Genomic DNA, 14,492 nt, shown 5'->3' with positions numbered 1-14,492 from the left:
CTCAAGACTTCCCTTAGACATTTTGCTTCCAGCTTAACTTATAAACTTATACGTTAACGTTAGTCTTGTTAGTATAGAGAAGGAATTTGTTTGGTTTGATATATTTAATATTTTGTTTTGATATTTGTAAAGTCAAAACATAACCTCAGCTTAACACAGCACAACAGCACACTGAAGAAAGAAGAAACGAGCAGACGATACAGAGACCGGTTCGAGTCAACGGCTGTGGAATAAAGATCTAGCGGACCACCGATATTAAAAATCTGTTTTCTCACGCGCAAATAATTGCCAAATAATCGTCGTTACAATAGAATTTATTTCTAAACGTCACCTTTTAAAACGGGGCATTGACAGTTCTAATCAACATTTATTTACGTAAAATCGCGAAACATAGAACAGAAAACTGTGATGATATCGTTCTATTAAATAGTGCGAATAACTGAATTCGCTCTGAACGAGTCTGAGATTTTCTGTTCACTTACGTTTAACCTCGTTTAGAATCTCGATCTCTACCAGCGTACGGTGAAGGCGTGGGTAAGATAAAAATATAAGGCGATATCACAACCCTGGAATAGAACCCAGCACGACTGCAACTATCAGGGCAGACGAAAAAAAGGCGTTTATACCGAAACACCTCACAAATTATTTACTTTAAACTCGAGTAATGTTGCAAAATTGTTTTTAAGTAGAATTTATATATGAAATGAGCCTATTAAAAAATTTAGTTCACGTTAACGCTTATAAAAAAATGTATCCATGGCTTCATAGAACATGAGTTATTTGTTGTAATTGCAACTATCTGATCTTTTATGATAATAAGGAGATATTTAACTGACATTACATGCCATATTTTATTTTAACTGGCCAGTAAGTATTTTAAGACACAGACTTTCAAAAATTAGGCAGTGGTAAAAAAATACACTAAACACTTTTTCCTTTACAGTGCATGGAGAGAAATTAAATTAAAGAATAAAAAGGGTGACAGTAAGAGTCATTGGAGGCGATGAAGCCTCAGAAAACCTTTTTGTGTTAAACGAAAGAATAACTGTTTCCTATCACGAACAGGAACTAACCTTCATATCCTTAGAGTTGGCTAAACTGTCTTGAAGCATGGCCTATCGTAATTGCAAAATGAGAGGCTAAGTTTATACAACTGCGGGATTTCTTAACCATTTGTGATGCTGTAGTGTCTCAAAAGTAGGATATAACAATATTAAATGAACTTAAATAAAAAATATATGTATTTAAATGAAAAAAAAAAAAATTAAAATACATAAGAAAAATATTGGAAAAAGTACATACTGTGCGTCATCCACCACCACACGTTATCCCCACAGGTCCTTCAGCAACAAGGCCACTACCCATGGTTTACCAATGGTCCAAGCTGTACAGTCTTGAATAAATCTAATATAATCTGCGAGAGTTTTTTTAAAGGCAACAAGCCGGAACTGTAAAGAACATTTAAAATTTGTATATCTGTAAATTATAATTTATAATGATGTTGCTTCCCTTCATTTAGGTCGTTTACTAATACCGGAGATAAAATTGAAATGATCAAACAGGTTAACGGTAAATTAGTTTTTTTGTAATGAATCTAGAAATTTAAGAATATGCAATATGGGTTAATGAAATTTCATAAACGGCAACTGTTGAAAAGATTGTTTAAAGTAATTATAACGTCGAAGATTAAAAGTGAGTCTGTACGATTTCACGTCAGTCATGTCACTCATCACGACGTCATAGTATACAAAGTTTAGTGGGCGCCACCTTAACACTGATTGGCAGGTACGTGGGAAACCGCTATAGACCGTGGATGCCAGCAAAATCCGTTCCGCACGATTGTTTAATTTTGTCAGTCCATTTGAGATTTGTGTTTATAGTGAGTGAGAGATTTTTCAGGTTGTTTACGTAATTTAGTACACAAATGGTGTTTATATTTCGGTATATTATTAAGATTATTGTCTTATTATCAAGTTATTATTTCTTGAGTATTTTATAGTTAATAATAAGTCCTTGTTGTATAAACATTCTCAACCCATTTAACACATCCTTTGGAAAAACCAATGTTCATTAAGGAAGACAGGGTGGTATATGCAAGTCTAATAATATTTAAATGATTACTAGCAATTTGGTTATTGCCAATCGGATATCATTAGTAATCATCAATAAGACTATTTTGGTACCTTAATCAGATACGAATAAAAATTGGAATTTGGTCAGAATATTATAGTTATTAAGATAAGGAAAAAACTGTTGATTTGATCATTCTTTATATCAAGAATGATTTAAAAATCGAAAATTATTATTGAGATTATTTCAGAAGAATTTTTAGGGTTCTATATGCTCTTTAAAGGTAAATCCAGAGATTGCTTTCAAATATCGGAAAAAATAAGAACTCAGTTTACAATTGAACAATTACTTCTATAGTAGGCAGTTTTATTTATAAGGTACCCTTCAGAAATCATTCAAATACATTATCAACTCCGACCGCGTTGCTAGTCAACCTTGAAAAGATGGAAAGCCCATTAGACTAGAAGTTCGAACGAGAACCGGAAACCAGCCGCTAGTTTACAAAAAAATCATTGATTACATAAGGTTCCAGGAAACAAACGTAAAAGCATTTAATTTTACAGTTACAATTGTGAAAATCGGTGCATATTTATTATATATATTGATTAGAATACAGTTAGTAAAAGAGGTTGAATTATTAACGATGTCGTTTACGTCATATGCAGCAATAACGTTTTGGCAGGTCACAGCAGTAGTAAGAAACCGTGTTTAAGTGAAAAAAACAGAAAATCTATAAAAATATAATTACTAGACAATAATGAGTTCTTTGTAAGTTATTTATTACCGTAATTGTTTTTTATTTAGTATTTCCTTTTTCACTTAGAAATTTATTTCTTTGTTAATTTAGGATTTGATGTGATTTATTCTGTATAATATTTATATTGGACTGAGAAACTCTAAAAACTAAAAAAAGTATTTATTTATCAATGTAAACAATACTCCACACCACGTGTCGCGTAACACGCTTCTCTGATTTTGCTGCAACATTTAAATCTACATTCCGTCATTCTTGAGATTTCCCGAGGATAAACACTCATAAAGAAAAGAAATTTTTATTAACCCTGCATTTAAAACATAAATTATATCATTCTATTTTTAATGACACTAATTGGTAATCAATAATAAAACTCAGTGATCCCGAGATAGATGTGTTGGTAAATTGTTCACCGACATGTAACATTAAATATCCACTCTATTATGTTTTGTTTTATTCAATAAAAAATTTAACTTTGTAACATATGTTTCTATTCGGCTTGTCTACAAATTTATGTATCCTGCTATGTCTTTTTTCCCATCATGGTTACCTATAAAGAAATTTAAACATATTTGTTAACGCTCAGCCCAAACTTTCATGGAGACGCACCATAATCCAACACAGCGATTCCGATATAGTTAAGAAGCTTCAATCAACCTTTCAAGTATGTCACGTTTTTAAGTTAATAAACTGAAAATCTATAAAAATATAATTATCAGACAGTAATGAGATCTTTATAATCTATTTATTACCATTATTGTTAATTTTAAGTATTTAATCTTTCACCTAGCAATTTATTTCTTTGTTAATTATTGATTTGATATGGTTTATTTTACCTACTTGTTATAATGTATAAACGCTAAGAATAAGTAAAGTTTTTATTTAAATCTACATGCAATCATTCTTGAGGATAAACACTCCTACAGATAACAATTGTTTAATACTGATGCATATAAAACAAATTATCTCATGATACTCAGTCAATAACACTCAGTGATAAATATTAATAAATCTCAGTGATTCCAAGGTATATATGAAACTTCTTACAACGATTCTATTATAAATCTAACTTTATTTTCGAGATATTATGTAGACAGACGGACTATCACACAGAAATGAAATTTACAACCCCCTCCAGCAATATTCTTCATTCACGATTAGCCCAAAACTACAATAAGCCTTTAAACCATATGCTGTGCAAACTTTAATTACTCGCAAGAGGTATGTGAACAGTGTTAAAACTTTCACATTTGACAGTAAGTAAATGCAAGTTGATATGAAATCAATGGTGGAACTGTGCAGAGCGTAATGGACGGCCCTGGGGCGGGATTGGACTGTTGTGGTTGGAGACACAGCCACCAGTTAATGGGTTTTAGTTCTCATCCCCGCCGCTAGGGGCAACAGCTGATACATGCATTAGTTTAACTGCATCATACAACGGCTGTGACTAAAGAGCTGGTTATGATTTAACATTTATTTAAAAATTCATAAAATCTTGTTTTATATTTATTACAAATGTGATTGGTTCTTGATAATAAGCGATACAGAATATTCTTGATGTATATGTATAATGTCCTGTATTTAACTATACTGATTGTAAATTGGCTAAGCCGTTGGAAGACAAAATAAATAATAATAATAATAATCACCTTGTCAAGCTTATTTTACCGCATTTTACGGATGGAACGATTGAAATTAGCTTTTACACAATAAATATACATTGTACGTATAATAAGTGGTCCCTTAACTATCTAGTTAAACTTTAGAGACACCAGACAGTCCTCCGAAACGAAAAGTAGTATGAAGGGCAACAGCAAAATATATAAAAAGGATCCTGATCCTTTCACTGATTCCTTCCAAAAACAGGAAGTTGCATGAAAAAATTGAAGTTTGTATTTCGCTGATAACACTTGGCCATAAAAAAAACATACATAAAACGCACGTAACTTGTTTTTGTCACAAACTGGAACAAATAAATCTAAATGTTCTTCGATGTTGAGGGTTTAAAAACACAAGGCAAAACAAATAATACCTCAAGAGACTAAGATCATACTTCTAATAGCATATTTTTCGAGATCCGTTGAATTTGAATTGTTTACCACTTTTTAAATGCATATTTATACGTAAATATTTTACACATTTGACCTAAATGTTTAATAGAGCATTTTTAAGATGGTTTAATCGGAAATAATTCCCAACGCAACTGTCAGTTTTGATAAAATATGCCCTTAAAAAAAATTAATTTTTGAATATCACTTAGATAATTAAATTATTCACATTTAAAAAGATGTAGAAGTCAACAATACTTTGTGCTATAAAAGTAACACTCTTTGTACTCAAGATATTTGGTTTCATAATTTAAATCTTTTAAGTAGGTATGGGGTGTGTTGTTTTTAAAAAATTTGAATTTTGTTGCTAAGATATCACTATTCTAAATTTGCGGGAATTACCATTAAATCTTGAATTAATACCACACGTATATCTAAAATGTGAATCGGAGTAACATTCAGTATCATTAAAACTTTCATAGACTACTTCCAGAGAGCAGTCTCTTCGATAAAAGTTTATGAAAAATTATTAGATAAAGATACTGAAACCTATATGTTTATATTCTTCTACTTTTTTACACCCAACCATTACGACCATGTCTCAAATAGATTTTATTACTTCTGCTTTTCTTGATGTAAGTACATAAAAATGCGTTTATATACAGATAAGGAAGAATTTATTTTACAAATTGAGTATATAAATAATAGCTTCAAAACACATAATAATGAAATAATTAGCAGCCTGTGTACTGACATATTTTTGTTACTAATAATATTATTGTATCCTACAATTGTGTGAGTTTTGCGAGAATTAACATCGTAATAATTTTATAAATTTGAAAGTTCCCTTGTGTGTTTTTCTGCATTCACCAGTAAACTATTCAACCATTTGTACTAAAATTTTACATTGTAACTATCGTTGGTTACATTTAGAGGCATGGTTACATTTTGGTTACATAGAGCTGTCTTTGACTTGATGGTACATTAATATTGTATTTGAACAATATTATAATGAGTTACAGTTATGCTATGAGTCATTATCGTTGTTTTATATGCTGAAAGATTGATTAGTTTGTTAAGGTTATAAATAGCTAAAGCTAACATTAGTTACATGCTATAATATTGTAACAATAATAGTAAAATATTTCTGATGATATTAATCAAACTCACACAGCGACAAATTCTCTAGCTTGATTTAAAATAAGATACCTTAGAATTTAATAGCAGTGATTTTGATTTTCAAATAAGATATTTGTAGGTGAAAGTGTTTGATTTAAAATACTAGAACCATATTGGCCACAAGCACAAATCTAGAGATAGTACATATATCTTGTGTAACTACACAAAGCCGTCATCAGTACTCACAATTTCCTGATTACATCAAAGATCACTTCAGCGATCCATCGTGACCCAAGTCTGTTGGGAAGTTTGTTTGACTTTAATCTTAGGTATCAAGCTGGAGGCAAGTTTGCTTAATCGGTTCAACACACGCAACTCAGCAAACGTTCGTGACGTCAGAGACCATGTACTTCTCAGTCGATCAGCTCTTTGTTGTGTGAAAGGAAAGAGTGGAGTGGCTCTATGTATGTCTATGTTCGCTCGGTAAGTGCTTTGGGCCCGGAATTTCAACTATTGAGTAGTAGCAACCCTCTTACCATTATAATTATAGTACTTCTGGCATAAGATTTCACATTAGGGAAAGTGCTGTTAATAATAAAAAGATCTTAATTAATCATATTACTTAATATGAAAAAATTTAATTGTTGACTGAGCTTCTGCGAAGTCTATTATTCGTGGAGGTTGGAAATGTCTTTTCTGTCGTTCGATGTGTATGTCTGTACGCACAATATCAAGAGAATCCATAGGCCGGTGCTCTTGAAATTTTTCAAAAAGGTTAATTCGTATACAAAGAACATTAGGTTCAAACATGGTAATATTAGCTCCATAGAATGTAACTGAGCGCCATAAAGTATCAGTAAACTCCCATATCTTCCCTTTGTCTACCTGAGGGTTGTAAAACTTTATCTTCTGCCAGATTGCCTGTCAGTTTGTCTGTCCGCAGGACATTTCCAGATTTAAATTAACTATAGGCTTGAGCGAAGCCTGCGTGTGATACCTGGTGTGGCGTACTCACACTCTACGTGCAAAAGGGTATTGCAAAAAATAACTTATTTTTATTAAATTCTCACTCTCGTCGTATTAATTTATTTTGAGATGAAATATGGACTGAACCTAGCTGTGCGTTTGCGTACGTGTGTATATGTGTTTCATATTACTATAAGTAATTGGTACATTTGCAGTACTTTTGATAAATTACAGGCCGAAATAAGTTTGAGAATATGTTTTATGAATAATAATTAATACTTACAATCAGAGAAAATTATAACTTAGTTATTATTTGCCTTTCACTCTGTGACGTTGAAGTTAATTAGACTGTGAATGTTGTTGATGACAAGTAATAATTTTACGGGAATATTCAAATTAACGCTTTAATTACGTTTCCTTATTAAACATTTCCAGAGAATCGTGTCTAATTTAAGCCCACCACTTTTGTATGATTACCTCCTAACGGTATCTAAAACTGAACGATTAAATGTTACATAAAAAAATTGTACCTTAAAAAGTAATTAGTGCAGGATATTTGTATTCACCGACCTGCACAAATCGAGCCATGCAACACCACAAAATAAAAAAAAATATTGAGCTAGATTTGACTTATGTGGTTGGAGCCATCGCCATCAACTAATGGGGCTTAGTTTATATACCCGCCGCTGGGGGCAGCATGTGACACAGCCATTTATTTCAATATATCAGCGTATTTTTTAGTGAACATTGTGATCAGATAGAATAATTTTTGACTTTGAAAACCCGGTAGTTACATTTTTTAATGTAAACATATATTTGTTTCTTTACAAAGGAAAATACAGTTATTTCATATCTAAAACATAAGTATAGCTAAATGTAAGTTAAAAAAGCATAATTATGTTTATATTAATTGCTTATGAACAATTATTTATTTATATACTTTGAAATAAATATCAATATGTTATTAATAAAATATATATCAAGTATGTACATATCCAGTAGTTAGGTACAACCAATAAAGTTCTACTAGTATTAATTTTATATTGAAAAAATAGTTTGATATAGTTGAATAGTTTGACGCGTGAAATATGAGAGTATCGTCTATTTAGATATGTGGGTAAATTTACGTCTACTTCTCTTTCTGTTTCAAGCAACAGAAGGAGGTGGCAGGAATACTCAATTTGGTGAAAGTAATTTTGACATAAAAACCCATTTAAAACAGTATTTTTTTAGAAGTTTTGGTAATCGCAAACTAAATGACGTTATTAGACCAACATTACTATTACATTTTGTCACTGAGTTTAGGGCTCACGTTTTGGCTAATTGACTTGGTATTGTCTATTATTGGTAATCACGTTAGGGCTGGTGAAAGAAATCAGAAGGTGCAAACAAACTTAACCTTTGAGATTTCATGTTCCGAGTTTCATATCTCATAATAATGTTTGTTTTTCTTTATTTGAAATTGGAATTCTATTTCTACATATAATTAAAGACTTTCATTTAAGTAGTGATTAATCTTACGGCAGGGCAATTTTCGTAGGTTTAAAATGTTCTTTTACTTAGGGAGGTGTAGTGTATTTAGTGTGAGAAGTACTAAGTTGGTAGGTATCCATAGTGATATTTAATGTCTGCACCAGTGATGTTGGCAGTATGTATTGTCAGGCGATGTAACATACGATGTGGTCTAAAAGAATAAAGAATGCTCATAGGCTGCTCTCCTGTGACGTCACATCACGCCACTACCCTACAACCAACGGTCCAAGCTGGCCAGCCAGCAGTCCACCCCGAGTCCACCCACCAGACACCGTCATGTAACCTCCGCGTCCCGTCCGTTCCTTTACGAGCGGTCCTAGAGCAATGTTACTCTAAATGTGTAGTTTAATTATTCTTCCCGACCCATAGAGAGTACAGTGTCGACCCGCATACATTACAGTGGCGACGAGGAAAACAACTGCAACAGTGGAACGTCGCTTACAGTGGCGACGAGGAAAACAACTGCAACAGTGGAACGTCGCTTACAGTGGCGACGAGGAAAACAACTGCAACAGTGAATTACAGTGATTTAGTGCGGAAGGGCAAACAAGCGTAATGAACACGTGCAAATAACAACGAATGTGCAGGGACATTCGGGACATTGAAACAGTGAATTACAGTGATATAGTGCGGAAGGGCAACTATCGTAATGAACACGTGCAAATAACCGCGAATGTGCAAGGACATTCCGGACATTCCAACGGTCGGGAGTAGTAAGGTACGCCGATCGATATAAACTATTCTTGGTGTAAGCAGCGCACAAGCTGATTTTAATCGTTGCAATTAATGCCGTTAGACGATTATTTTTACCGGGGACATTTTAAACAGTTATTACGGAGTGTACAAGAAAACAAAATGGCAACTATCGGGTCTATGGGTTATTTTGATAGTGCGGAAGAATCGTGGCAGTCTTATATAGAGAGATTTGAGTTTTTTATTGATTGTAATGATATCGATAATTCAAAGAAACTAAGCACTTTGTTGACAGTTATGGGTGTAAGGACCTATACGTTACTGAAAGACTTAATTACACCAGACAAACCGTCTGACAAGTCGTACAAGGAAATTGTGGACACTATAGCGAATCATCTGCATCCCAAGCCTTCTTTTATCACGGAAAGATTTAAATTTAGTAGGCGGAATCAATTGGATCATGAAACGGTTAGCGATTATATTGTGCATTTAAAACAGTTATCTAAGTATTGTGAATTTGGTGATAAATTGCCAGACTACTTAAGGGACAGATTAGTCGCGGGTCTGCGAGACCAACAGATACAGAAAAGACTTCTCGGGGAGGAGAACCTCACTTATGAAAAAGCCGTGCAACTAGCTACTGCAATGGAATTTGCTGAGAAGGGGGCGGCCCAGATGACAACTGCAGGAGGACGTATTCACCGGATGCAGAGCAGCGGGTCGATACCGAAAAGGACACAGGCGGCGAGCATCGCAGCGAGACGGTCATCGGACGGCGGGAAGGCGCTGGGAGACATCACCTGCTATTGTTGCGGCAAGCGAGGATCACACACAGCATCGCAATGTCGGTTTCGTGAGTACACGTGTAATCATTGTAAAAAGAAGGGACACCTTGAAAGAGTTTGTAGATCGAAAAATTATGTTAACAAACCTAATGAGAACAAACCAAATGTTTTTACAAATAGGTCTAAGGAGCTTTCAGCTAAAGGGAAAACAGTTTTTACAGCAATAAAAAGCAATATGTTTATAAAGGTAGGCAGCACTATGTAGAGGAAAGTAAAGAATCAGCAGAGTCCGGTTCAGATAATCACTGGAAACATAAAGACAATGACGATGTGTATGACATTTCCAATCTATTTACGGTTAAAGAAATAGAAACTAAGATTAATAAAATTGAGCCAATAACGGTACAGTTATTAGTGGAAAGTAAGGAAATTGTATTTGAAGTCGATAGTGGAGCTTGTGTTTCAGTTATGTCAGAAAAAGATTGTAAGACTAAGTTAGGAAATATAAACATGTATCCAACTAGCTTAGTATTAAGTTCATATTACACATGAAAAGATCAGGCCTTTAGGTAAGGTTATGGTCAATGTACAACATAAAGGTAAAGAGAAACAATTAGCTTTATACATCGTAGCTAATGGGGCTAATCCCTTGTTAGGGCGTGATTGGATGCAAGCATTAGATTTAACAGTTAGAGTGCCTAGTAATGTAAACAATGTACAGTCAGCTGATCGCACGAGCATGGTGGGGGTTGTGCCAACTGCAGGCGGCAGCGCGGCAGACGCATGCACGCCTGTCAGTGGAAGCCACAACAACACCTGTAGAGGTAAACAAACAAACATCTGTCAATCCGTCTGTTGTCAACAACAACAAACAAGTAGAATTACTGTACAATGAGTTTCCAAATGTATTTACGGATAAGTTGGGATGTTTCAAGGGTGCACCAGTTAAATTAAAGTTAAAAAGAAAATGTAGTACCAAAATACTTTAAAACCTAGGACGTTACCTTTTACACTTAAAGAAAAAGTAGAAGCCGAGCTGACTAGACTAGAACAAGAGAACGTTATTTCACCAGTAGATACCAGTGAATGGGGGACTCCCATTGTACCAATTATTAAGGCTAATGGGAAAATAAGAATTTGTGGGGATTATAAAATAACTGTAAATCCTTTCTTGGAGGTAGACCGACACCCGTTACCGAAAATTGAAGAAATATTTGCCAGCCTACAAAACGGAGAAAAATTCTCTAAAATAGATTTATCTTCAGCTTATCAGCAGCTTAAACTAGATGTAGATAGTCAAACGTATTGTACAATTAGCACACACAAAGGATTGTATGCTTACAATCGCCTATGTTTTGGTATCAGTTCAGCACCGGGAATATTCCAGAGAATAATAGAACGAACATTACAAGGTATCCCGGGGGGTAACTGTATTTTTAGATGACATTCTAGTAACAGGTAAAAACAATGAGGAACACATGCATAGACTTAGACTAGTGTGTCAAAGACTTGAAGACAATGGGTTCACAGTGAGCAAGAACAAATGTAAATTTTTCTGTGACAGTTTAGAATATTTAGGTTTTGTTATCAGTAAACAAGGGTTGCATACCGCACCTAGTAAGGTTGAAGCAATTGTCAAGGCACCTGAACCTCAAAATGTGACACAGCTTAAAGCCTTCCTTGGTCTTGTTAATTACTATTCACGTTTCATTCCTAGGATATCCACTATTTTAACCCCAATGTATCAGTTGTTAAGAAAGGATACCGATTTTGTATTTAATTTAGCATGTAAGAAGGCACTACAAGAGATTAAGCAAAAGTTAATCTCTGCTGAAGTTTTAGCGCATTATGATCCTGCATTACCACTAGTGGTAGCCAGTGATGCTAGTCCATATGGCATTGCATCAGTTTTGAGTCAGATTCAATACGACGGTACAGAAAGACCTATATCATTCGCAAGTAGAGTGTTAAATAGCGCTGAGAAAAACTATTCACAAATAGATAAGGAAGCATTAAGCATTGTATTTGGTGTTAAGAAATTTAGTCAATATTTATATGGTACACAGTTTTTGTTAAAGACTGATCATAAGCCTTTAGTGGCTATTTTTGGACCAAAGAAAGGGTTACCTGCTTTCGCAGCCAGTAGGTTACAACGATACGCTTTGTTTTTAAGTGGTTTCCAATATGAGATTGTGTATGTTAAGTCCCAAAAACCATGGCAATGCGATGGTTTATCTAGATTACCTGTAAATAGTGAGATTAAAGATGAAAATCTCGGATGATGACCTTAATATTAATGTCATAGGTACCTATTGCAGTGTTTAGCTGAAAATGACATACCATTAAGCTATGTAGACATAAAAAGAGAATCAATTGGTAGATAGTGAAATCAAAAAGGTAATATCCTATGTAGAATTAGGTTGGCCTATTGTAACTGAACCAGATCTAAAGCCATTTGAAATTAGACAGTCGGAATTAACCTTGGAGCAAGGAATCCTAATGTGGGGGTACAGGGTGGTAATACCTAAAAGGTTCAGAATAAACATTCTGAACGAATTGCATACTTCACACATAGGTATTGTTTCGCATGAAGGCATTAGCCCGTGCATATGTATGGTGGCCTAATATCGACCGGGACATAGAACAACTAGCTAACAGCTGTGCAGCCTGTTTGGAGGAACGAGCAAAACCGCCCAAGGCTTTCCTGCATCATTGGAATGTTCCGGAACGAGTTTTGGTCTCGAAATTCATATTGATTTTTTTGGACCTTTTCAGTCCAAGTTATTTTTGGTGGTAAAAGATGCGTACTCTAAGTGGCCAGAGGTGTTGCCCGTTGCTTCAACGGCAGCTGTTCACACGATTGTGAAATTAAGGGAATTATTTAGTAGGTATGGTATTGTAGACCACAATCGTGTCCGACAAACGGACCACCCTTTTACCAGTCAAGAGTTTAAAGAATTTTTGATGTCAAATGGTATCAAACACACGTTTTCACCACCATACCACCCAGAAACCAATGGTTTGGCAGAACGGTCAGTCAGAACTATTAAAAATAAATTGAAAAACAGCTCTTCATAATTCCAAGGATTTAGAATTAGCTTTGAGTAACTTCCTGTTCACTTATAGAAATACAGTGCATTCTACTACCAATCTATCGCCAGCTCAATTAATGTTGGGCAGATCGCTAAAGTCTAGGTTAGATTTAATTCGCCCAAATGTTAAAGCAATAATGTCAGATAATCAAGAAAAACAACGATTGTACTATAGGGGTAGTAAAACTAGACAGTTAGCTATTGGACAACCAATCATAGCCAGAGATTACAGAGGTAGAAATAAGTGGATACCAGGTGTGGTAGTTTCACGATTAGGACCAGTCACGTATTTAGTTGAACTGAATACGGGCATGAGGTGGAAAACGACATATCGACCAGTTGGTAGGTTTTACAGTGTAGTCCGGAAATGTCTGAGTTGACAACAATGCCTAGACTCCCAGACGCAAGGTGGCAACAGAGCACACGCAGGAAACGATCGATATACAGTCGCGGGACAGAGCGAGCGCAAGGTCGCCAGTACTTTTAGCAACGACCTTGCCCCCCTCTCCGCAAAACCATAACAATAACAGAAAACGCTCAGGGGCAAAGCCCCAGCCCACGTACAAATGTAAACAATAACAGTTCCAAGCGTTTCACCCAAACAAATGACACCTGTTTAGACGATACCCACTAAGGGATCGTAAACCTTTAGTCAAAATGGACTTGTAAATACAACCCAATTGTGACTTGTATATAATTAATATTGTTTAAGCATTATTATTATCGATTTGTTAATTGTGTTCATTCAATGTGTTATTAATTGCTATATTCTGATTTATTGGTTTTGATTGAAGTGTTTTGTTGATTTGTGTTAAATGATTATATTGAGTTTGTATTTTGTTCTCTATAATCTATACTTACAAAAATAAAAGAGTATAATGTCAATTTTCTTATTCATTGTAATTGATTTAAAATTGGAGAATTGTAAAACAAATTGTAATTGATAAATTTCTAAAATTGTAGGGGACTTATGTATTTAAGGGGGAGGATTGTAGTGTATTTAGTGTGAGAAGTACTAAGTTGGTAGGTATCCATAGTGATATTTAATGTCTGCACCAGTGATGTTGGCAGTATGTATTGTCAGGCGATGTAACATACGATGTGGTCTAAAAGAAATAAAGAATGCTCATAGGCTGCTCTCCTGTGACGTCACATTCACGCCACTACCCTACAACCAACGGTCCAAGCTGGCCAGCCAGCAGTCCACCCCCCGAGTCCACCACCAGACACCGTCATGTAACCTCCGCGTCCCGTCCGTTCCTTTACGAGCGGTCCTAGAGCAATGTTACTCTAAATGTGTAGTTTAATTATTCTTCCCGACCCATAGAGAGTACAGTGTCGACCCGCATACATTACAGGAGGTTTGCAACTTTTTATTTTTATAGAAGTTTTACTGCACAATGAACAGTAAAAAAGCAGCAACGATGAAAAG

The sequence above is a fragment of the Homalodisca vitripennis genome, chromosome 7 (assembly GCF_021130785.1).
Source record: "Homalodisca vitripennis isolate AUS2020 chromosome 7, UT_GWSS_2.1, whole genome shotgun sequence".
Taxonomy (NCBI): domain Eukaryota; kingdom Metazoa; phylum Arthropoda; class Insecta; order Hemiptera; family Cicadellidae; genus Homalodisca; species Homalodisca vitripennis.
The sequence above is the reverse complement of the archived record's forward strand: the minus strand, read 5'-3'. Positions refer to the sequence as shown.